Raw genomic sequence first — 25179 nt, forward strand, 5'->3', positions numbered from 1 at the left:
TCGCTATTCCCAACCTGGTTCACGCACAGCGTTAAAGGCTGAGTTAATTTCTCAGTGGAACAGCAGCAGAAGACAGGGAAAGAAAAAGAAAATCCAAGATAAGACTGAGTAAAATCCAATTTTCTTCTGATTTGGTAAACCCAGACGCATTGAGACAGTATGAATTTTAACCAGATCTTGGTAAAGAAGAGACAGCTGATAATGAAAATTATTTTACTAAGCAATGAAGAAAAGAAAACGTCTATTTCCAAAGTCATTTCCATGCAATGAAGCTGGCAATTTGCTGCTCTGTGCTGGGGATCTTCCTGAGGGTTTTCTTTCACTCAATCTGAGTGTGATTATGGGAAATCTCCCACTCCTCCCCACAGTTCTGAGAGGAGAGCAGGCTCAGCACTGCAGCAGCCGCACACAGCCTGCGAGCCCCAGCTCCCTGCTGTCCTAACTCCCAGCGGCTCCATTCTGGGCAATTAAAGTTAATGGGACTTTTGCCCTCAACTTAATAGGGCCAGACTTAAGCACTTACTAGAGGCAGACTTCCTCACAGCATTATCTAGAAGGTTCTCCTTCAGAAATGACCTGGAAAAAATTAGTGACCTCCTTACAGCTTCTGGTGACATAATGAAAGGTTTTCGAAGAACTTCACTCATCTTCCAGAGTCTCAATGAGCAGCCAAATTAACAGTGCTTGATTGCCTTGCTGAACTGGGCCCATGATAGGAGAACGCTAGGATTTTTGAGTTTCTCTGTTAACTCTCAACCATTCCTTATAATATAATCTTCCAGGCAGTCAGAGACTTACAATTTCAACAGTTACCAATTTGGTTTCTTGTTATTCTTCAGAACTTCTTAGGTTCCTATAGCAATATATACCCACTGATACTTAGAACCAACAGAAGATACGTAATAATATTTAAATTTCTTTTTTAAAAAATGTTTTTGCAACCCACTCTTTTCTGAAATGTAAGGGCAAAATACCATGATCCAATAAAATTAATTACCATTCATTTTTAAACGCAGCTCAAGTAAAGTGGCAGCAATGCATACGTGCTACACCACAACAAATAGAGTATAACATAAACCTGTGACCATGCACCAAATACCTCTGCAAAAAAACTCCCACTTTTTCCTCTTTTGCCTAATTCCCTTGAGATTATCTCTATGCACACTATTATGAGTTACTTTTCTACTTTAGATTTTTAACTTCCTTGGATAAAAACAAAATCTTACTTTAGATATAAAATAAAGCCCTTATATATGTTGCTAGCTAAATGGGAACATTTAGGACATTATTGAAATGTTATGCTATCAGCTCAATTTTCTGCAGTTTAAGCTATAAACACATACATCTGCAAACTCTTATCTGAACCACTGCAGAACTGGCCTGTGAGCACAGTAAGACGCAGCACTGCAGAGCAAGGTTTCAGCTGTTGGGCTGGCGTGCAGATCCTGCAGCTCCTGCGCAGCAGGCTGGCGAGCAGCAAGCTACAGCATGCTTCAGCAAAGAATGTTTTCACTGACACGGAGCAGACTCCAGGCGGCTCTAAGTTATCCTCTAGTACAGCTTGAGGGAGCTTGTCTTCCCCCTACTCTCTCAAAAGGAGAAGGACATGAGCTGTGCTGCCCCTGCAGAGCTGAGGCGATAGGGCTGTCAGTGTGTGACCCATGGCTGGTAATACATCCCCAGCACCTGGTCAGTCCTTGTCTGCTGGGCTAGGGGTGCAACTGCCCTGTGCCAATGACAGGACAAATGTCCTGTCCAGCCCACCTGATTACTTTTGGCTGCTTGAACATCTAGTAGTTCAGTTGAGCATTACAGAACATTTCTGTTACAATGCATGACAGTTATCTATCATCATCCTTTGTTTCCTCTTGCACCCTTGTCCTCATATGTGTATCTGCATGTAACTTTGCAATCAATTCACAAACCATTCTGCTGCAACAATCCTATGAACAGGTTGGAATCAGATCATGCAAATTAAACAGATTGATAGCTAAACTATTGTGACTTCAAAAGACTTTTCGCTGCAATAACAACTTCAATCAGCAATCAAGGTTTCCTTCTCATTTTTTTGTTGCTTGCATTATGTAGCAGTTTAATTCACTGTACACTAATTCCAGTTGTGCATTAATTGTATGTTTCTGCACAGTAATTAACTAATCACTCTGTCACTCCCTCCGTATTATGAATAACCTCATTAAGTCAAGACTGGAAGCCTGGTGCCTGCTGCCATTATATCAGTTTTTTTGGTTGTTCCAGCTTCTTCTTGACTTACAATCAAATATGAAACTCATGTATTTTTAAACTTTCTCTCCTGTTTTTCCCCCACTGAAAAATTCATTGTGCTATCAAATCTTTTAAAATAATGTTTATTTATTACGCATCTCTTTGCCAGGCAATCAAAAGCTGTTACAATGAAGTGTGTGACTTATTCTCTTTGTGGCAGTGCTTCTGCTGTGTCAACGTCCCCATTTTAATCTCAAGTTTACTAGAAATTAGAATTTACATGTAAAATGCAGCTTCAAGGTTAAAGTCACCATCAGACATCTTTGCACAAGGGCAAATTTCTTTATCGTTATTATTAAGTGATCAGACATTTTCAGGTTATACCTGTGGGTAAAAACTTGTGGCCACATTCAGCAATGTCAGTGAAGCTGTGCACAGAGGGCAGAGCTCGCCGGAGGAAGCATGTGCAGGAAAATGCCCCAGCAGAGAGGCACAAGCCTGGTTAGCAGGACACGTGAGATGTTAAGGCCTTGGATACGCACAGCTCTGAAGAAAAAGCATTGCTGTTGCAGTCTGGTGACTCCTAATTTCAGAGCTTAAGCACTGCTTCAGCAGTTGCTGAATCAAGGTGTTGCAAAATATTCTTTAAAACTATTTTACACAGACAAATCGAAACAGCACCTTGTAATTTTTATGCTGAATAGTATGGGGTTTTGATTCCCAAACAAAAGCAATGAATTAAGATTCTAAAATGTGGAAGTGGATTGGAAATTTAACACTTGTTACACCTAAGAGACAACTGCAAATTTTTTATTTATTCATTTATTTTTAAGGAAAACAGCATTGTGCTTCAATGCAGGCTGTAAAGCTACCCTGGAGTCTAGGAAATACACGGAACGTATTCATCCTTTGAGACAGATAGATTTGGTGGCTTCTAAGAACTTGCCCTTATAAAAACAAAACAAAAAGCACCCAAACAAACAGACTGACTAAACCGAAAACTAATGACTACAAAACTGTGAGCATTTGGAACTTCTGGAGTGGTTTGATTACTGCCTCTTCTCAATATGTCAGCCCTGCAGAAAGGGCTGCTGCTAACCAACAGCACAGCCACAGGGCTGCTGAGCACGCAGCAACTCCTGCCTCACCGTGCCTCTGAGCACCAACATTTACCCAAATACATATTTGTACGATAGACCATAATGGCCTGTTTGCTCTGTAAGAGTCTATTTGGCTGCCCCTAAATGAGTGGTTTGGGTGCACACTGGAAAGAGATATTACTGCTATTGCTATTTGGGCATCTGTTCCTGTCCTATCTGCTACCATTCCTCTCACTTCTGCCTCAGATGCTGCTGCCCCTCTCATAACAATCACTGAGCTCCTCTGCATTCAAGTCTGCTTTTCTGTGAGTATCTAATCTTATCTGCTAATTTCTTTGCATATTTCCATTTTGTTCTCTTTACATCTTTACTGTTTTTGCAATTTATTGGAACTCATATATTTGCATTTTCCTTCTACTCAGCCTACCGCAAAGCCTTTACTCTTCAATCTCACACAAAGGCTGCATTATTTGTATTAAAAACAGGTATGATTTATCCCAATGAATTAAGAGCCTGTCTGCAAAATCACTTATTAGCGTTCAACTAAACCTGCACTGGCATTGCACGAAGACAATTTCTGCCTAAAAGCAATGTTTCTCATTGCACAACTAAATACTGCAGCAAGCAGAGAATGGAAAAAATGCATATACCCGCATGGCTATGGATAGATACAGAGAAAAGGATATTAGCAGTGCCCTGCTACCCAAAAAGAAACTTAGCACACAAGTTGCAGTATATTCCCTGAGTCCACATGGGCTCCTCATTAACCTCCCGCAGTCAGCACACTCTCTGGGCTCGTGCTGGAGGCAGCAGCAGCCTCTCCCTGGCAGCACAAGAGGAGAGGTCGTGGAGTGAACTATATATATCTGTCATCCTCTCCCTCCCTTTTTCATAGGGAGAATTAAATTGTTAACAAGGGTGACAGGTAACTGATTGCACCAGACAGCTGATTAACATTGTGCCAGGATAAATAAGGCAGTTTTCAGCTCTCCAAACTATCATAGCAGGTTCCCTTCGGGTTTAGTTGACATCTCTCCACAACTTATAACTAGCTCATTTGGGAGAGGTGGGGGAAAAAAAGAGGTCTTTAACCATGACTGCAGACACTGCATGAAGGAGTACGGAGAGATAAAAAGATGGCATGCCATCAATTCCATGTGCATCTCCCATCACCCTGAGCTCCTCTCACTGGAAAGCCTTTATACTCCCATTTTAAAAAGGAAACAGAAATAGTATTAAAAAGTCACTTTGAAACAGTGCATGTTTTCTTCATTATTATACCCCAGTTTGTCCTACAAACAAGAGTCTGAACTGCCAAAGAGTTTCTAAGAAAACAGACTTGAAGCATTCCCAAGGTTAATTGCCAGTCCCTGGATTTTAACATAGCCAAGGGTAAGCTTTCAAAATCATCAGTCCTTATGAATCCAGCCTGCCCCAAACGGTCTGTATCAAGTAGTAAAGTGCTCAAGCACTTAATTGCCAGGAATTGCAGTGCTACAGTGCAAGTGAAGCACTTGGTGCCAGCCCCAACCTCCAGGTGTGGGTATGAAAGGCACGCTCTCTGCTATCCTTCAGCCTATACGTTAAGGGCACAACTGGATGGAATATGAGATTGGTGATAGAAAAAACTCAAGGTAAACTTGATTTGAATTTAGTTTGGGGAAAAAAGTATATTATAACTATCTTTTCACATTTCATTATAACAGCAGATTTTAAATAAACAGCTTTGAACATTTTTTTAATTCAAATCTTCTGCAACATCTATGTGGGTCGCAGGTACACCATAGAAACCTCATAGCTTTAGATTGGATCCTTATCTAACCAAAGTAAACTACCACTTATGTCAGTCTTACTAAACTGCTTGCCTGCAAGTCATTTTTCAAATTGAATTAGAACAAAGTAATTGTTTCTATTGACACTGTGCACCTTTGCACCGAGCAGGGGAATAGACATTATTTATTGAAAAAACATGGATGGCATTTTTCTCAAAACAGCATCATATTTAATTTTATATATTTCAAATTTAATTTGAAATGTTAAACTTATGTTCTCCAAATATTTTCTGAAGGCAGCCTTGACTGAGGAGAACACAGCAAAAAACAGGTAGATAACACCAGCAGCCTGGAACCACGCTTCTGGTGAGTCTTCACCTAATGTCTCGTAATATGAGGTGAGCTCAACAGGAAAGAGCTGCCAGTACTGGAGTGACAAATAAGTGGAGTTCACTTTCATTTCTGTGCACAGCCATTGGCAGCACTGATGAGGAAGGGCATCAGGCAGCTGACAACAGTTACCAGCAAGATACAGCTGGTGAAACACAGCTGTGCCATAACAAGCCTGCAAGCCATGCTCCTGGCTACACTATTTCCCCTTCTCTACCCTTTCTGCTTTCATTGGGATTGATTCTGTTTGCATAGAAGCTCTCTCAGCAAACTTTGGCTGTCAACCAAGCATTGTTTCTGTGAAAGCAATCCCCCTCTTCTGCACTCAGGCCATGGCAGGCTAGAAACAGACTTGGAGTGGGTCACAGACAACTGGATGTGAATCCTTCAGCATGCAAATTTCACCAAAATTACTGCAAACAGCTAACCAACAAACTTACCTGTGGACAGCCTTGTGATCTCTGCACTGCTATATATCTGCTACTAAATACAGGCCTTTTCTTTACATGAGGAAAACAGCATTTCAATGCTTTTCATTTAGATGACACAGCATAATCAAGTTCACAGCATACACGTAATCAATCCCCTCCTCCACCAGTTTTCTACTCAACCTATGTGAAGTACAACAGAATACCACAGATGTTTCATCAAGACCAAAAGTAGTGGAAAGTTCCTTCCAGTGAGTAGTGTGAAGTGGAACAATAATTTAGCACAATACCATAAGGCTTCAATTTAGCACAAATAAATATTTGCTAAGAAATCACAATGAAAGAAACTTGGATTTGAATGCCAGGATTGTATTCTGGAGGACATTCAGACACAAATAATGGAAAGCTCATTCTTCTGTAAATGCTATGAGTCTAAGGTTAACTCTTGCACTGGACCTCTTGCTACTGCTGAATAGCCTATGTGTTATGGTGGCATTTCCCATCTTACAAATACATCAACTTATTTTTCCCCCAAAGATGTATTCCTTCAGCGCATTCAAAAACAGAGACAAGATCTTTGTTTATTGAAACACAGTACTATAAACCTTAAAAACTCCACAAATCATCCAGTCCATCTACTAATCTGAAACATCACATAAAAAACAGCCCACAAAAGGAAAAGAAAAACAGTAGATACAGGCACTGTTGATAGAAGTGAAACATCATTAGTTAAGCCAAGAGTTAGAGGGACTACATCTCTCCAAATGGAGCAGGCATGACAAAAGCCTTAAAGAATGAAAGCAGCAAAAGTATCAGAGAAATAAATCATTGAGGTTTATGCTCCTCTCCTGTTCAGGGCACAGGATGGCAGTTGGTGCACACCTGTTATATACACTTCAGACAAGACTTGCATTCTTTGGTGGCTGGTATAATAACTAGCAGAGACAGTTTAGACAAAAAAGAAACAACCAAGCAAGCCGGATAAAGACACTGGACATTTCACTGACTTAGATCTCAGACAACAAACAAGCATGTTTACAGAGCCCTGTGCCATTTGCTGAATCACAGTACCAAGGCACAACACACCTGGAATGAAACCCCTCTCCTCTTAGCGTGCTCACAATCTTTTTCTTTTCCTAATTGTTCTGCTCATGAAGAAGCAAAATTGCTTCTGACAGGTTCTTGGTGATACTGGTAAAGTGTCCAGGTAGGCCAATAATCATACATGAAAGAAGAGTCAAACTCACCTGACTGGTGAAGGGGCTCTCCGGCTGTGCAGCACTCCTCCATAGGAAGCAGCCCAGGTCCAGGAGATGCTCTCCCTTTGGGGGCCAGCCCTTATATGAGCCCAGGGCTACTGCACCCCTACTGATCTATGAGAGCACAGGTGCAAACAATTGGCCTGCACTGCCTGGGCTAACCACACGCCTCCCCCAGGTGCTCAATCAACAGTTCCCCTGCTCTCATCCAACATTAAAGGTACATTTTTCTATTTTGCTAGAAGATACATGCTGTTAGTTCTGATCACCTCCTCTGTTAATAGACTTTTCAAGACAATTCAAATTTTGAAATAACTTTGTAAAATTAAAGAAAAAACACAATGAACCAGGGAGGAGAGTTTGTACAATTAATTTTTGGACAACAGGTTATCAATCAAAATAAGAAGTAATTTTGAGTTAGAAAGAATCAATAGGAAATAGATACAACGTACAAGGACTGAGCTAAACCAGCAAGGCTCTCCTGAAGCTCAGGTGCCTGAACTGCCCTTCCCAGTAAAACCATGTCTTTGTGCTAGCCCAGCTCAGGACCACCGAGCATTGCAATTTGCAGGACAGAACTACTGTCCTGAAGGATGATGAATTGCATAAACTCAGCTGCAGCCTGGAGTTTCATCACATCACCTGCACCTGCAATGGGCACAGACTAATTAACTTGCTACTGCTGATCCTAGCTCAGTAGTTTACTGTGGCCACCTTATTGTGAATTCTAGGTGTATTTCTTCCCTAACCCGGATAATTTCAAAGCCTTGTTTTTGATAGGACTTAAAACATTTAAACCAGCAAAAATCTAGGGCAGGATTTTGCTAGTGGATGGGAATATGATAGACACAAACTCTGCTTTTCTCAGAGGACATAACCTTTGGATTTTCACTATTATTCTATTTTGATAAATTTTGATGCTAAATCAACATAGAATCATTAGAAAGTGTTATAAACCTGGAACATGATTTCAAAGAATACAGTAACATCACAGTATTATTAGGTAATAACATTTGAAATTAAAAAAGAATCTCTATTTTCAGGTTAGTCTTTGGAGCTTTAAGGCTGCATAGAAAGATTTTTCTTATCATCCAAATCACACCCCACATCATTTGTGCATGCTCTGATAAAGTGGCTGGAATATCTGCACTGCAGTTTAGCAGTGTTACTCAGAATGCAAATTGACTTTCACCCTGTTGTTTCTTACTTACAAAGGTCAATTTTGTAAAAATTGTCATCTTGATTGATATTATAATGCCCATTTTTTATAAATAGCTTTGTTGATAAATGCAGCCATTTGCAGTTGGGGTGGATGCTTTTCTCCAGATTATTGAGAAAACTGAATACTATAACAAGTGCTGAAGTCTGCAAACTCCTGCAAACAGGTAAAGATCATCTGGTTTCAAACCCCTGCAATGAGCAGGGATACCCCTCACCAGCCCAGGATGGCCAAAGCCGGCCTTGAACACTTTCAGGGATGGGGCAGCTACAGCCTCTGTGGGCAACTGTTCCAGTGTTTCACCACCTTCAAGGAAAGACTTAATATCTAATTTAGATCTACCCTCTTTCAGCTTAAAAACATTACTACATTAATCCTTGTTCCATCACTGCATGTCCGTATTAAAAAAAAAAAAAATAAAAAATCTCTCAATCTTTCTTATAAGCCCTTTTTAAGTGTTGAAAGGCTGCAATAAGGCCTTCCTGGAGAGGATGGAAGTCTTTTCATGTCTAGGATAAAAGTTTTGGTCAGAATGAGATCTCAGAATAGGCACAAGTTCCCTGTGCTAACCAAGATGAGAGATACCTGAGATCAACACTCCTTCTTTTGTGTTTTTCAGCGTGGACACTTGAGCCTCCCTAATCCTGGGCTTAGTAAGCTCCCAGAGCAAAGACAAACGAGTACTGAAAAAGAGAAAAGGTCTTCATTTCATTTTGATGTGAAAGGGGAATCTTTTTTTGAGCCTTAACAAAGACACAATGCTAAATGCCAAACGTTAATAAAAACACTACTCATTCAAAAAGCACCATTTCAATAGGCTAAGAAGGTCAGAAAGACAATATTTATTACATCAATAACTCAAGTTGAAGTTCTAGGAAGATACCAAGATCTACTGAGGAAAGGGTCATTTACAACCTGGACAGAAAATGCAGACACCAATTTTAAAATTCTTTATATATACTTACATACATCAAATTCTTGTAGGATTTGAAGAAGGCGCTGCCACATGTCTCAAATAAGTCTGATCCTGGACAAGAAGTGGCCAGAAAAAAATTTAATTAATAGGGACATGGCTGGGGCTCCACATGTTGCCTATGTTTAAGAACGACTTTCATAGCCTATTTCTTCCTGCTTTCATTTCTAGCTTTTGTTTTTTAGGCCTGTGTATGGAAATGTGCTAGGAAAAGAGAAAAAAGTCAAATCACACTCAAGTTGAAAAATAAATGTCAAAAAGACAAAGAGGTAAAAATCAATGTATTTCAAACATAAAGTTATGTATTCTTTTAACATGAATAACTCAAAAATTGGCTGCCATTCAACTGAAAAGTGAAGTCTGGAATAATTCCTTTTATTCCTCATTCCACTAATCCTAGCAAGGTTTGTTCTGTTAATACATCTCTCTTTCTGAACACTGCCTCGGCGCAAAACTTCACCCCTGTTGTAAGTGTCCTCCTGGAATTCTTTGTATCACTTCATTTCCTTCAGAAAATTGGATGGACACCTCTGAAATAGCAACAAGTCATCCTGGACATATGTGTCATTTCTTTCCTTTTTTACATTCTAACTGCATACGTTCCCTACTATTTCCCAAACAAGCAAAATAACACATGAAGCTTAATTAAATCCACAACAACTTACCAGCTATTTTCTTGTGCAATTCAGATAGATTCAGTACATACTTTTGGGAACAGTTTCAATTGGAAGAAGTTCTCTAGGTTTGCTGTAATTCACATCTTCCCCTCCCTACCCTACTCATCTCTGAGAAATCAATGTCAGATTTACTCTCAGAACATACATAAATTCATTCAGTAATTTTCAATGAAACATAGGTCAGCTGCTTTCAACAAGAAAGCTGGTACAAAATATTGCAGTTTAAGTTTCCCTGCTCTGCTTAACAGCTTGTAAGTCCACTAGCATCATGGAATGACAACTTCTCCAACTTGCCAGAGGTCTACCAGTTTCTGTGATGGGAGATCAAATATTCTGCTGTAGGTTTGTCTTCTGTTAATTTTGATATGTTGGAACTTTGATTTCTATTAATGCAGCATGTGTTTTTTACTCTTCTTACATGCAGGAGCTCTACTGGCTGTATGTTTTCTTCTCCTCATCCCTTAGCTCCTTTCATGAAAAGCAATCACCAGGGTGCACTCAGAAGTCATTTACAACTCAGCATATGCAACTATTCGCCATTTTATTTTCCTTTATTTGTAAAATTCAGGGCGCTGACAACAAGACAGACCACAGCCCCCCAAGCCCCACACTAAATTTCATGATCCTATTGCACACAAAATGTTTAGCTTTTGTTTGAATGTATCATTGATTACTGCTCTCATCGCAAACAGCAGACCATGGGTAGTAACCGCAATCAGGAGAAGAGTGCTACAGAAAGAATATCTGTATTAACCACACATAGCAATTATTACACGCATTTTATCACTGTTTACTTCAATATAGCTAATTTTCATTAAGATGCAAATTTACTGAGTCGCAGCTATTTGAAGGAAGAAAGTTTGCAACTCAAGAGCACGTACTGATTAGGTGGTGCTTGCTCCAATGTTTATTTGGGATTGAACCAAGGCCATTTGCCTCAGTGCCATTACAGTATTAAGAGGCGTAACTCTGCAGTGTCATTGGGCTGTCTTGCTTCCATTGTGAAATGTCCCAATTACAACAAAATTACGTGGAATTTTTCTCTTGGCTTGTGCACCTCAGCACAGAATACCTATTCCTATACTAATCACATAACTACAGTTAAAAGAGAACTATGATTATTACTCATGGGAACTGCACAATATCACAGAATCCTGATACCACTGCACTAGCAAACAGCACCTGCCTAACAAGAGCACTTTGTTAGCCCCACACCCCACTTATGAAGCAGTGGTTATTCCTCCAAAAATCACAGCTGACGTGCCAGTGTAAGCGTGCTGTCTAGATGATCTATATTTAAGCTGGTAAATTATTATCTATTGTTATTATTAAATTGTACCTTTTTCTGGAGCCAATAATTTGTCATTTGCAAGGAGAAAGGCAGAAAAATGTATAATCAAGGAAAGAAGCTGAAGAGGTGGATGCTTAACTGTGTTACGGACTTTCTTTAATTAAAGCCTCTCTTAACCTGCTCTTAATCAAAGCAAGTGGCAAGCTCAGCAGATGGGTACAGCTGTGCATAACAACCATGCAGGTGTTTAATTTTTATATTTAGCAAGTATGCTAAGCAGCATTCAAACGTTTGGGGTGACAGGGTTGGTTTGTGAGGGAGGGATTCAAAAACACATGTCACAAAAAAGGGAGATTATTCCGCACTGTTAAGTTACTCAATCAACTTCACTACTTCTGTGTTAAATCCCAGCTTGAATTACAGGGGCAGATGTATAATCTGGGAGGCTTTCCAGAGCAATCTCTCTCTCTTTTGCTCCTTGCTTCCTTCACTTTTTTTTTCTTTTTCTCTTAAGGCAAACTGTACTGAACTGCAGGCTTCTGCCTTCTCACATACTAAAAGCAGTTTGTATTCTTTCTCTCATATTCCCACTACAAAAGACACCAGATGAGTCAGAGGAGACAAACACACACATCCTAGGTAGAAATAGATTACTATCAGAGCTAGGAGCTTGGAAACACACAAAGGCAGCAGTGAGGGAGGCTGCAGAGGAAAGGAACCTTACCCAGAACTCTAAGTCAGGACGCTGTGCAAATCCAGAAAACTAATTATTGAGATCATAAAAATATAAGATAACATTCATTTTGGCTAGAAATCTGACTAATACAACTAAAATGAAAAACAGTAATTCAAGACAAAGTTGGGGAATGTTCAAAAGGCTAACTTCTGCATTTTGTGAACAGAAGTTATCCCCCACATTCCTAGTACTTTGCAGCATCATTTATGTGCAACACGATAAAATAAGGCCAGATAAATGAAACACAGGAAAAATAAGTATTTGGCATCCTCTATAGAAAGTACAGAAAAATAGGAAGAAATTTTCACAAAGCCGAGGATCAGTAGTAAAAAAGAGCTTGGAAAGAAATATTTGTGAAAGGTAAAAGTGACAGCACCATCACCTGCATTGATAGGTGTATCCAGGCATCCATTATAGCTACAGATAAGGGAAGAGGCAGAACGTGGATAAGGAGAGCAATTTCAAATCACGCAAGTCAGTGTTGATAATGAAGTGATTCAGAGACTGCAGGTACTACCTTTCCACTCATTTTCACATACTACACTACATTAAAGGTTAGATAAAAATAGATTACACTCTTTCATAATATTGCTTTCCCACATATTCCCCTGGTATTCTATGGTCTTTTAAATTAGAATAAAAATATCCACCAGATTCGCTCTGTGCTTTTCCTTGCACAGAAAAGAAGTTCAAATACCTTTGTTTAGCAATTTGAATATAAAGTGGAACAGAGCTGCTTAAGAATTCCTCACATCAGTATTTCTCAGACTTGGTGAAAATACAAGCCCCTTTCAGCTCATCTGTTTCTACCTGCTTGTGAACTTTGAGATAGTTGGTAGAATATTTTGAACATTTCTAAAGCTTTTTCTACTACATTTCAGTTCCTCTGACGTTGTTTTGTAGTCTTCAGCAAATGGAGTGGCACCGCACAGCTGGCAGAATGCTGACTTGGCTGACTGTCCTAATCAGAGCACATATTGGTTTAACACAGGCATTACTGAATAAGGGCCTTCGTATCAAGCTGAAGATTTACAAACAGTTAGGACTTCTCCTTATGCAATAAAAGGAATATTTGTTTAGCTTTCAGTCAGACTGTTGATGAACATGACTCTGGGAGCACTTCAGGTGCTCTTGGGGTGACTGAGATTCATATGATCCTAAGTGAAACACCTCCCAGAGTCCCCTAAAAAGTCCCATGCCATGGAACTGATCTGCAAGTGAACTGAGGAAAGGCCAAGGTCTGAGAGCACAGCCAGGAACAGTTGCCCTTTTCTGTCTTTAGTTTTTACAGTCTGGAGAGAGAAACGTAAGCTACCATTCAGAAATACATCTGTGATTTTAACCTACGTAGTCCTCAGTGCAAGCATTTGGGAGACTAAAATCAAGGTATCTCATATAACTCAGTGTTTTCCATTTCGACTTACTGTATCGCTGAATATTTGCTATGAAAAAAAGAAGCTGTATAGGAATAATGCTATACAGCAATTCCTAACTGAACTCATCTTCACCTTACATACCCAAGGTATGCACCTTGACAGGATTAAAATACATTTGAGCAGTTTTCTGGCTATCCCCAGTAGCCAGAATTCAGAAATATCAGGGAGCACTCTTTTCCTGAAGAGATAACATTATTATTTTGTCCTCTTGTTTTGTTCCCAAACTAGCTTACAATAAAATGACTTATGTAATACAGGCTGTAGCACAAATGAAGTACAAAGAATTATTTTAGTCTTAGCATTTACACGAGTCACACAGCACAGCTGATAAATGTTTTTATTCATCACACTTCACTTAAAAACACAAATTTTATCTTTTTAGCATTTTGATTTCCAATTTTTTCCTGTTCTATTTCTGCAATCATAATGTCTATTTGTACAGCAGATGAAACACTAGTTATACCTTGGAGAATTAGAAATATAAACACAATAAGCATTTAGGTCAAAATTAAAATTAGAGTCTAAAACTGTTTGTAGGAAATAGCACAATTTGTATTTACAAATTCTCATAGACTTAATTTTGAAGTGGAATAAGCAGTATTCAAAGCTAACTTTGATGACAACCTATACTTCCATAAATATTAATTATCAATATGTAACCAGCTAAACCATTCTAACTATATTTGCATTTCAGAGTGATTATTTTTGTAGCTAGCATATTAATTTCCTTGAAATGAATAATTTATTATAGTTATTTCCAATTCTGCCCTGTGTGTATTTCCAAGAAAATGGTGTCCTAAGGCCTGAATAATTACCAGACAAGTACTAGATAGTTCCCTTGATCTTTGCTGGAGATACGTATGTACGTGAGCTCTCAAGGCTGCCTACCATTTTCTTCAGCAGGCAATACTAAGGAAAGACTGGAAAATACAACTTCAAGGAGATTCAGAGTCTCTTTGAATCAAGATGATTCAAAGTTGCATTCCAACACTACGCAGTTATGTAGGGACATCCTTTCTGGTCTCTGCGGAGTATTGAGGACTATTATTTTGACTCATGTTCTGTAACTTGGTCACAGACAAAAGCAAAGCCAGGTGACATGCAGCTAGGGTGCTGCGGGGTCCTTGTTGAACGAGACAGGATTGCAGCCATGGGAAGCAAGTTTAAATTGAAAGAAAGACAACAACATGTCAACTCCAGAGATACTGCAATTTTCGAGGGGTATAACAGATCTGGGACCATATCTGTCCTGCAGCCATCCTGTTCCCTGGCTGCAGTCACATGGCGCTCACAGCCCTCACCCTGCATGGCCCTCATATCAGGGAGCAGCAGTACAGCTGCAGATGCTCACCCTGTTTCATTCTTAGCCTCAGAAGACAGCAGTCTTTTGGAGATCTGAGTGTGAAATAAACTGCTTCCAGCTCAGCATCAGGTAAACTGCTGACTGTCAAAATCTATGGAATATGTCAGAATCTGGGTAGTTATAGTTTATATAGAGACTATGCTTCATGTGCAGTGTTTGCTGTCTCCCAGCTTCGGTGGATAACATGCTGCTGTACAACAATTAGCTCTTCCAGAATAAGGGAAAATGCCTCATCTTTGCTGTAAACTACACGCAAACAGAAAATGGCATCTACACTGGCAGCAAAAGTATTTCTATTCCCTTATAAATACACAAAACATACACTGGCACAGTAACCAATGCAGAAGGCTACAAGTTGTATACTCACAACTTCCTTACACAAACTTCCTAAGTATGAATATTAAATAGACACTTGCACTAACTTCCAGGCCCTACGCCTGTCAACCTTCCTTACAATCATCTTGAACGTTTTAAGAAAAGCAGAGGTTTCTCATACAAAGGACTAAAGCATGAGCACTTACAGCAAAAGCTGAAGATGGAATTTACTGCTATAATTCTCCATCTAATATTTGCACAAGAATAATCAATTAAGACATTCCCAGATGGTTTGAACGTCTAACAGATCTATAGCATGACAGTAAGAGTCACAGAAGAGTGGCACCACTAAGACAAATTATATGAATAAGTGACATTAGAATGCACTGCCAACACACCCAAAAAGTTATTTTTAAGGACTGTGACAAGAAATATTCCTATTAAACTGAGTAAATTACCAGAATGTAACCATCATTACTGAAAAGAGAAATTCACTTGTTACCATAAACAGAATTCACTGTACAGACTGCGGAAATATATATTCTTTGGACTTGTTATTAAAATAAATGTAATGAGTTATAACTAAATGGGTCTTAAATTGCAATAATTAGCTAGAAACACTGATCAGATGAGCACAGGTGAACAGTGCACATATCAAAGCACACACTGAAGGAAATGAGAATAAATGCTCTCTCTCTTTCAAATGCTGCATCCTCAAGCAAGCAACCTGATGTCAGCTCAAGCAACCAACATCACTGATGTAATTACACAACAATACAGGTTTTATTATATAACCACATGGAAATCCGTAGGCAGGGCTGAACAGCCCTAAAAGGAGATTTAATTAAGTTTGCACATGATCTAATTATGCAGAGCTGGAACTAAAATGTATGAACTGGATCTGCTCAGCTCTGACGCTTCTTTCCAGCTTTTTATTCCAGAATTTCAAAGATTGTTTAAAAAATGATAAAGGAGGAAAAGAAGCAGATTGGCTGAAACACTATGACTTTTTTCCCATCAAAAATCACCATAAAATGGAAAAGGTACTGTGTAACACAATAAATGGCAGCTGCACCAGAGATGAGCCTTCGTATCCAACCTCTCAACAAGCTGAATATTTGCTGCTTTTGATGAAAAGAAAATGCAAAAAACTAAACAAATCTCAGTTAAAATTTTTTAAATGTATTTTAAGTTGACAAACACATCCCTAACATCACTGGCATCAACCTAGTTCTGCTGACAGCTCACTGCAGCCCTCCTGCAAGGAACCAGTTCCTCTGTCCCTTCCCCAGAACTTCTGGTAGCAGCCAAGGGGGCTACCTCCTGCTCCTTGCCAGCAGGCAGGTGCTCTGATCTCCTGCACACATCTCATTCTGCCTCCCAGGGACTCAGTGCCTTCCTTCCAACTACTCAGGCAGCCAGAAGCAGCAGCACATTGCAGCAGGTTTGCCTATGGGCTGCCTCTTTGGTCTGCTTCCTACCCACCCACAGGACTCCTCTGAGCCTTGCAATAGGTCACGTCCAAAAAGCTACAAGTGCTTTCCTTGGACTCGACTCATTAGCTCACGAGGCTGCTTCTTGGGACAACATCTCCTCTTCCAACAGCAGAAGTTAACAATCAAATTACAGTGGTAGTCTTTTCCCTCAGAAACATTCACTGTGCTCCAAGCTGTGTACGCACAAAGCATTACCACTCTAGTTAAATAATAAAAAGCACAGGGGAAAAATAACATAGAAATGGAAATAGCAGCGTAATGGACGACAACACAGACAAAAGGACAACTCATTTCTGCAGCCCTGAGACCTGCAGAGCACACAGCAGCACCGAGGCATGGCAACATGCTGCAGAGGACACAGGTGCTGCTGCCCAGCTCACCACCGCCTCTCTCACACTGACTGCCAGGGTGCCTCAGCTGTAGCTTTGTTGGCTGTGATTTGAGGGTAAGGAGTTAAATGCTTTTAGTAAATACACAAGTGACACTAAGGCAGTCAATGAAATCAGCCGATGCTCATTATCTGTTTTTGTCCAGAATACTTAGAAGAGTTTCTCCATACTTTTCTCCAGTTACTGCTTGCCAGTTGCCTCTATGCTTGATCAGTGATTTCTCTTTGCTCCCTTGGCTGTTGTCTATCCAATGACATGCTTAGACACATCTGAGAAATTCAGGTGTCTCGCTCTCCTCACTCACGTCTATCCCAATTCAATTCTCTTTCAGTTCTCTTTTCCTCTCAGACAATTCCTTGTTAGCATAAATCACCTGTCACTTAGCTTGATAGATTTAGCTGGATCCAAACTGAGAAAGCTGAGATAATTCTCAGCTCTCACAACATTCTTTATTTTGCCATTTTCAGGTTTCATATAGCACTGCCAATTTAAATGGTTTCCAAACTTCATTTTAATATCATATATTGTATAATTACAGTTCTGCTAAGAAGAATGGCCTAAGGGAGATTTATGGTTGTGTGTGACAGGTATTTTGAGGTACTCTTTTTAGCCATGCTTTTCACTCCTTCCGAAGAAATGTTTGAGGTACCACCTGTGCAGGAAGAAAATACTCATGCTGATAAATCATGTGTGCGTAGAGGGTTTTACCATTCTTCACCTTCACTGATTAGATAAAAAGCATTTACTTACACTGAGAAATAAGCAAGGAATGTTTCCTACTCAGTTTACTTCAAAGTACACAAACAAAAAACTAACAATCTCACTTACAAGTGAGCCAAGAATAATGTGTTCACAATTGTAGCAGTATTCTACTTTCAGCCCAGAGTATTTCCAAGGCAGGGCTTAGGGTAACCAGCCTCTATCTGCTGCACAGTAGGGCCAGGGCAAACTCTGTGCCCATTCCAGCCCCCAGGCCTGCGTGGGGCTGCTCAGCAGTGTCCTGTTCTCAGCATGAACGTGTGTGCAATGCAACGCGAGTAGTTTTGGACACCGTGTGCTACTTTCCTCCTGCTGATAGGAATACCGGCACCCAGAGCACAGCACAGGGAGCTCTGCACCCACTCTCACCATGGCAGGATCTCACCTGGAGGTAACCCTCAACTGCACTTAGCATGTGATGCCCACCTGCCCTGCAGTCTCTTCCTTCTATCTGATAGAGACTTTAGCCCACACTAAATACCACATAAAGGTGCCAGTGCACACAAAAGCCAGTGGGAACTGGTGATTTTAAACTCACTGTTGATCAGGACAGAAGTATCTTTGTCCAAAGAGCAGACTAAAAAAATTCAGAAGCAACATACAGAGATTTAATATTCAGAGTACAAATAGCTCTCTAATATCTCTCTCCTGCTTTGGCAGGGGGGTTGGACTCGATGATCTCTGGAGGTCCCTTCCAACCCCTACAATTCTGTGATTCTGTGATATCAGTAACTCAGCACTACTGAACAAAAGAGTGAAACATAAGGTAACTGAGGGAAATACAGTAACCATTCCAAGCAGTGATACATTAAAAAAGAGAGAATTTTTCTAAATATTGGTACCAAGAGCTCAAGTCCCAAGAGACTTCTCTTTCAAAAAAAAAAAAAAAAGGAAAAAGAAAAACCATAACACATACATTAGGGACCATTTCAACATGATCTGCATAGACATGAATTCAGCAGGCCTTCGGGGATTTGGGTAGAATCCTTTCAGATGAATGGAATCAGAACTTTGGTTATCACACATTCCTAAAATCAAGCCATGGTTGTTGGTTCAATTATACTTTTTAAAACACTCTTCAAACATAAAATGATAAAAGCTTCTTTAGCAATCTCTTTACCATTATGATAATGTGTTATGAATTTAATTCCAATGCATTCACACTGAAGGTATCTATTTTCACCCTCATTTAATACAGTATCCCTGGGAGAATTCATTCTGGGCAAGAGAATACAGACTCAGATAACAGCTTCAAAAACTATGGTACATGTAAAGCAATATTGTTAAATATGAAAAGGTTCATTATTTAGGAAACAAGGACATAATTATGTTTGCAATTCCTAAAATTCATTGGCTACAACTCTGTTAAAAGTCTCCAGGATGCTGAGGTACAGCAATGCCCTTCTTGTAGGTCTGGCAGCACCTCCACCATATGGAGATTATCTTCAGTGCAGTAACATGATGAACTCAAAGCCCATTAAAATGCAGCTGAAAGAACACAGGAAATCCTGGGCTTAGGAAAAGCTAGTACAAGAAAGATGTCATTTAATTTTATTGACATCTTAAAGACAATTACTGTCCTCTCAAATATCATGCTGTCATTTTTTTCTTTTAAATTAAGATATGACATGCATTTAGGCATGCAGAATGGGAAAAATAGAAGGGGAAGGAACATGAAGTCTATGTTTTTAAGTGTAGTAGACAAGCATAAATTCACTGCAAAACAGTGTGTGCTGACAGAGTAATTAGGCCTAAATGATCTAATATTAAATTTGATGTCTATGGCACCTGCCACGCACCAGATACTGACACGGCGAGTACAGGACTCCATTTCACTGAGCTGGTTTTGAAGTGGCTTTCTAGACTTACTGAGAAGTAAGACCACGCTGCTCTGCTGAAGCTATCAGTAAAACACACTGACTGCAGTCAGGCTTGCAAGACATGGATAAACATCAGTGAAAGTTGATCATTCACTCTCTAACACCACAGAGGGTATTTCATTATTTGAACACCTCTCTGGGGCACCTTCAGAAACAGAATTTCACAGTCAGCATCCCTGGAAAATATGAACTTCTGGATTTGACCTCATTTCACTGGAAATCTTTGCCTCGCTTTTTCTTCTGTTGTACATGGCCATGTGCTATGTTGAAGTACAATGTGAAAATCTCATGTTATCCACAATGAACACACAGTGACATTTTTCATCTTGTGTACCACATCCTTCAAGCATACGTAGCTGCTAATTATCAGTACACATATGAACAATAACAACACCAATTTAAAAATAGCAAGGTAAATAAAAGGAGTACTCCTTTTTGAATGGAAGTAATATGACAAACTTTAGTACTGTAGGTGTAGAGATTGCAAGACTAGGAGAAGGCAAGACTCACTGTTCTCATAACCTCTTCATACAGAATTCCTTTAATAAAATTGAATAAGATTGTATCCTTTCACTTGGTAAAAATCGGATGAAATTGTTTGAATCCAAGAGTAACACTGGAGTAAAAAAAAAAAAAAAAAGTTTATGATCTCAGTGTGTTTTTAATTGGCAAGAAAAAGAGTGTTAGCTGTAAAGCACACACTGACAAGCAAAGAAATCTGATAGATGAGCCAAGTGATTTCACACCAAGAAAGAAGATACCAACATAAAGCAATCATTTAAGTCAAGAAATGTGCCAATCTCTAAATTAAGAAAAAGGGTTAGAAGAAATAAAAATGCTGGTAGGACTATGACATTAAAATAAAGATGCATGTGACAGCATTATTTTAAATTTGCAAAGTAAAATTTATATATAATTGCCTTAATGTCAAGCCTGCAATTCACAAAGGACTTTGAAAGTTGCCCAAGGCAATAATGAGGTCTATTTTGATATTCGAAGACCACAAAAGAGACATTAAAGAGAAATACATAGACATCATTGAACAAAAACAAAACAAAACAAAAAGGAACAGTATATTGCACAATTAGAGAAAAATTCTTAATAGAAACACATTCAGGAATGACCTCTACTCCATATCAAATGGAGCAACATTAGGCTTCTTAAGATGCTAGAGGACTGAGCATCAGAAAAAAAGATTTACACAAATACTGAAGAATTATTGGAGGGGTAATTCATATAATCTATTTTTAGATAAAGATTTTTAGCACCTAAACTAGGATCTTGCAGATGCAGCACAGAGATGGACTCACAGCAGACAACTTAGCATCTCTTACATGTGCTTCCTCCTCCTGTTACTGTCTGTTAAGTAAGCAATGTCAGCTAGGCAGAAAAGCATTTCACCCTTCTCCCCTCAAACATGCTAAGTACACCTACTAAGTCAAACAAGATTTTTTGTAAGTTCTGAATGTCTACAAATGGTTGATGATGTAGCTGATGGCTTGCAATTTGTTTTCACTCTCCTTGATTAAAAAAATGAAAATAAGAACATCTATACTTAAAGCAGTTACACTCATGTCCAATGTAGTCTCTATTTTAAGTGCCAATAAGAATCTTTCAAAAGAATTGTAAAGTAAAATACATCCCACAGATCAGCAAAACTGCACTTTTGGCTGTGCTTCTTCTTGCATGGTAGTCATTACATAAACTGCAAATGCACTTCTACCATTTATTCTATTAAATGCTCTTCACACAAGGGACTGTACATGAAATACTCGCATTTTATAATGGAATTTTATTGCTGTGAGACTGAGAAAATAGGACACTATAGTCCTATAGGACTATAGGACACTATTTTCTGTCTACTGAAATCGATAACTTCAGTAAATTGCAGGCACGTCACAATCAGTGTTAGACAATGGCAGCCATTCTGAACAGTCCGTAGCAATTGAAGAGTAGCACAGAATAAATATCCTAATGATGTGTGGGGATGTTTTTTTTTGTTAAGTCTGTCAGGATTACACTCTTACTGGCATGTACATTATCTGAATTTACAAGTTAGTTCCGGTGAGGCTGAAATTTGAACAGTGCAGAACATTTTGGCCTTGACTCCAGGAAATAACAGAAACATTTTAGACTAAGACGACAAGGATCTCTGAAAATTTATTTTCATATTTCATGTCAAGACAGCCCTAACTGATTTGCTAGATCAGACTACTATAGCTCTTCAGGTGCTGTCACTCTTCCCTTTGGTCCGCTGTTCACAACAGCAATTCTCTTCTCTGCATTCACGTCATGCAACTTGCCATACTCTAGGGTCACACTCTTGACCCCAGCTTCCTAATCACATAATTCTTTGCTATAAAAGCCTTATTAAAACGTCCTTGCCCACATTCAGACACATTTTGTATTGACTCTACTAACAACTTGGCTGTATCAGTTATCTGCTTTCACCTCCTCTGTGCCATTTTATCAGTTCTTTAAGGTTCCAAACAGTCAATCACATTCCATTGTTAAATGACATCTTCTAGACAAAGATTCCCTACAATGTATTTAAATTTGATACAACCAAATATTAAACACACTACAAAGTATTTCATAACAGCAGAAGAATATAAACCTGATTTTATCTGATGATCTGTGAAGCTCCTTCCAACACAACACATGCTCCTTCTCTGCATAAGAACATTATTTTTTCCACACAGTGTGCAGAAAAGTTTCTGTTGCTGTGTAACACAGCTTACATGAAATTGCACATCCTATGAAATACCAGACCAGCTTAACATAAGTAATGAATTGCTTTGCTACAAGCCTCTGATCTATGCAAAATTGGCTACTATGCCAAATTGGCTCTTTGGATGCAACTGCATTTGACCCAAAGTAGTATAAATGTTTTCATATAAGTTTCTTACCTTGTCTTGAAAATCTAGCTTCTAGTTAGCTTGCGGCAGGGAAAACAAAAAACTGGCAGCAGCTCTTCCTCAAGACAATGCCTTACCCAGGCAGATCCCATGGACTCAAAGCTGAACGGCCTTGTCAGCCAGCCCAAGGAAGGCAAGCTCAAATCAATCCATTGTCTGCAGACTGCACAGGCTATGCGAGGAGCCACGGGAACCCTTCCTCAGCACTATGGGATATGGACCTCAGAACTTCAGGCACAGGCCACCTGCAACAGATAAAAGGTAAGCCCAGAGTCATCCCTGTATTTTTACACTTCTGAGAACACAACAGCCAACTCCAAACAGCCCGAAAGCCTCTCTAACATTTTGGAAGCATGGGGAAATCCTGTGGTATGTGCTGAGAAATTCTGGTGGAGAGAACAGCGATGATTCAAAGAGTCAGGAAAGAGATCACGATTATTACTCCCTCAGGGTACAACAGATTAATAGGAGCTCATTTGAAAACAGACAAAACTGTGTGGGTGAAGCTGAGCCTCTCCTATGGACTCAGAACCTGCAAGAGACATGGCTGGTTCTTTAAGCACCAGCTGCAGTACAGTTTTATAGTGCACATTCAGTCTGTCTGTAAAAAGAGACGTTACAGATGAAGTAAAAAAAAAGACTTGTTCAAAATAATATTGATCAAATTGCCAGATCAGTGAACAGTGAAACAGGTATGTCTTCCTGTAGGTCTTTGTTACTGATTGAACCATTAGTGTGAATGTACTTTCCTAATGGGTTAGCAGAATTGACTTCTGAATGACAATGTTTCTCCTCCAGGCTTATACAGCCCCAAAAGTGCAACAAATGAAGAAATTTTGCTGAATCTTAAAGGACAAAGGTCACACAGAGGCAGATATATGCTCTCCCTGCCCTACAGCGTGAACTCACTTCTTTTTGCAAAGAGGAGAGTTTATTTTAAAATGATATTTTAATTGTGACAGTTAATTAAAAGGAAACTACAAAACCTCTGTCAAAAAGCACAGCAATCTATTCCCAAATGGGCTTCTGTACTTTGTTTCTGCTTTCTGGTGCATCAGCTACATGCACACTTTGCTTTGTATTTCACCAACAAAAGCTTAATAGCACTCTGGCAAGCAAGGTAGTGCTCGGAGAGGCTTAGTGAAGGACCTTTAAATGCAGGGAAGCAGATTAAAAGTTCAGTAAACAAGGTGAGGAACAGTAGTGATGAGGACTCAAAATGCCTCAGCAAAATGAGAAAGGTATAAAATCGACATGGCTTAAAAGCATCCTTTTCAAATGGGATTCTCCAGCACAAAGCGCTCCCAGTCTCCTCCTAGGCTGTAAAATCTTCCCATTCTGCTTCCACACACGCACCCAGTGTAAGGGAACAAAAGCAAGGTGGAACTACATGCAAAGACAAGAGGAACATGAATGCATGCCCCAGTGTGAGCAACTTCGGCCTGGCTGCAGGCACCACAGAACTCATGGGGTTCTTTGCTCCTGAGGATGCTTCCACACATGCACAGTACTGCGTGTGTCAGCAGCCAGTGAATGCCTGCTCCACAACCATACAGTATTATGCTCATAATAGAGAAAAAAAGGCAATTTGGCTTAACAGCCAGCTGGCACTGCTGGAGGTTCCACAGGGTGTTTAATAACTTGGTTTTACAGAGCATCACAGGAGGAAGGCCTGCTGCCTGCCGAGGTTTGAAGTCAGTATTTCACTGTTAGAGACATGAAACCACTCTGGTCATTGGTGCTGACTGACTTCATGCCCAAGTTAACAATCATACCCAGCAAGTTAGCTGTCTCTTCTGATATGCCTGCCAATAAAATGGATACTGCAAATCTTTGTGCAGTTATATAGCAATAAATTTATCAGAAATCCTTACAAGTACTCAGATAATCTAAAAAGCAGCAAGTGCTTAGTCACTGCTGAGAGGCAGCAAATCTGAACTCCTGGAAGGGAGGAGTGCTGTCCAAAGAACTGCTCACCTGGGGAAACTGCTGGCATTTTGTACATTATTCTTTAAAACTTTATCTAATAAATGTAGTTCAGTTCAATAAACTGATAAATATTCCTGAATGAACATAACCAATGATTTTAATATCTGGCACTAAAACTTAGGAGTAGATAAGTGCAAAGATAACAGATGAAATTTTCCCCTACCAGTGCAAGAGGAGGAAAAATCCTCCTGGCTTTTATCAGAATTTCCTCATGCAGCCTCAGCCACTGAAACATGGATAAGGTAAAATAAATTGTTCAACGCTAATAGTGACCAAGGGGACACAGCATGAACAGAAAATATTTGAATACAGACTGCAAATAAACAAGTACTTTAATGAAAGACTTAAGAGACAAGTGAATGCTTTGTTCAACATTTTAAAAGCATATTTCATGGTGAGAAAGGACATGAAGCATGCACACACACACATCTCTGCTTCTTTGCCAGAGTGCTGCTCAAGCCATCCTGAATGGCAAAACCAAGCCACTACTATCTCTAAGTATGAATAAGTGGAAAAAAGCCTGTTACATGGGACGCTGGGGTAATAGCTTCCTCCCATGAAAATTG

The 25179-nt window shown here is 39.5% G+C and overlaps 1 protein-coding gene across 1 annotated transcript in view; it reads right to left on the minus strand.

The window, feature by feature from the left end:
* Window positions 1-25179, minus strand: part of VSTM2B (V-set and transmembrane domain containing 2B) — a 169813-nt gene that overhangs the window by 73778 nt on the left and 70856 nt on the right. Inside the window, exon 3 of the mRNA XM_052686842.1 lies at window positions 22616-22869. The gene's annotated coding sequence lies outside the window, so the exon portion shown is untranslated. The remainder of the gene's footprint in view (window positions 1-22615; window positions 22870-25179) is intronic.

The sequence above is a fragment of the Tympanuchus pallidicinctus genome, unplaced genomic scaffold (assembly GCF_026119805.1).
Source record: "Tympanuchus pallidicinctus isolate F22 unplaced genomic scaffold, pur_lepc_1.0 scaffold22, whole genome shotgun sequence".
NCBI classification, from domain to species: domain Eukaryota; kingdom Metazoa; phylum Chordata; class Aves; order Galliformes; family Phasianidae; genus Tympanuchus; species Tympanuchus pallidicinctus.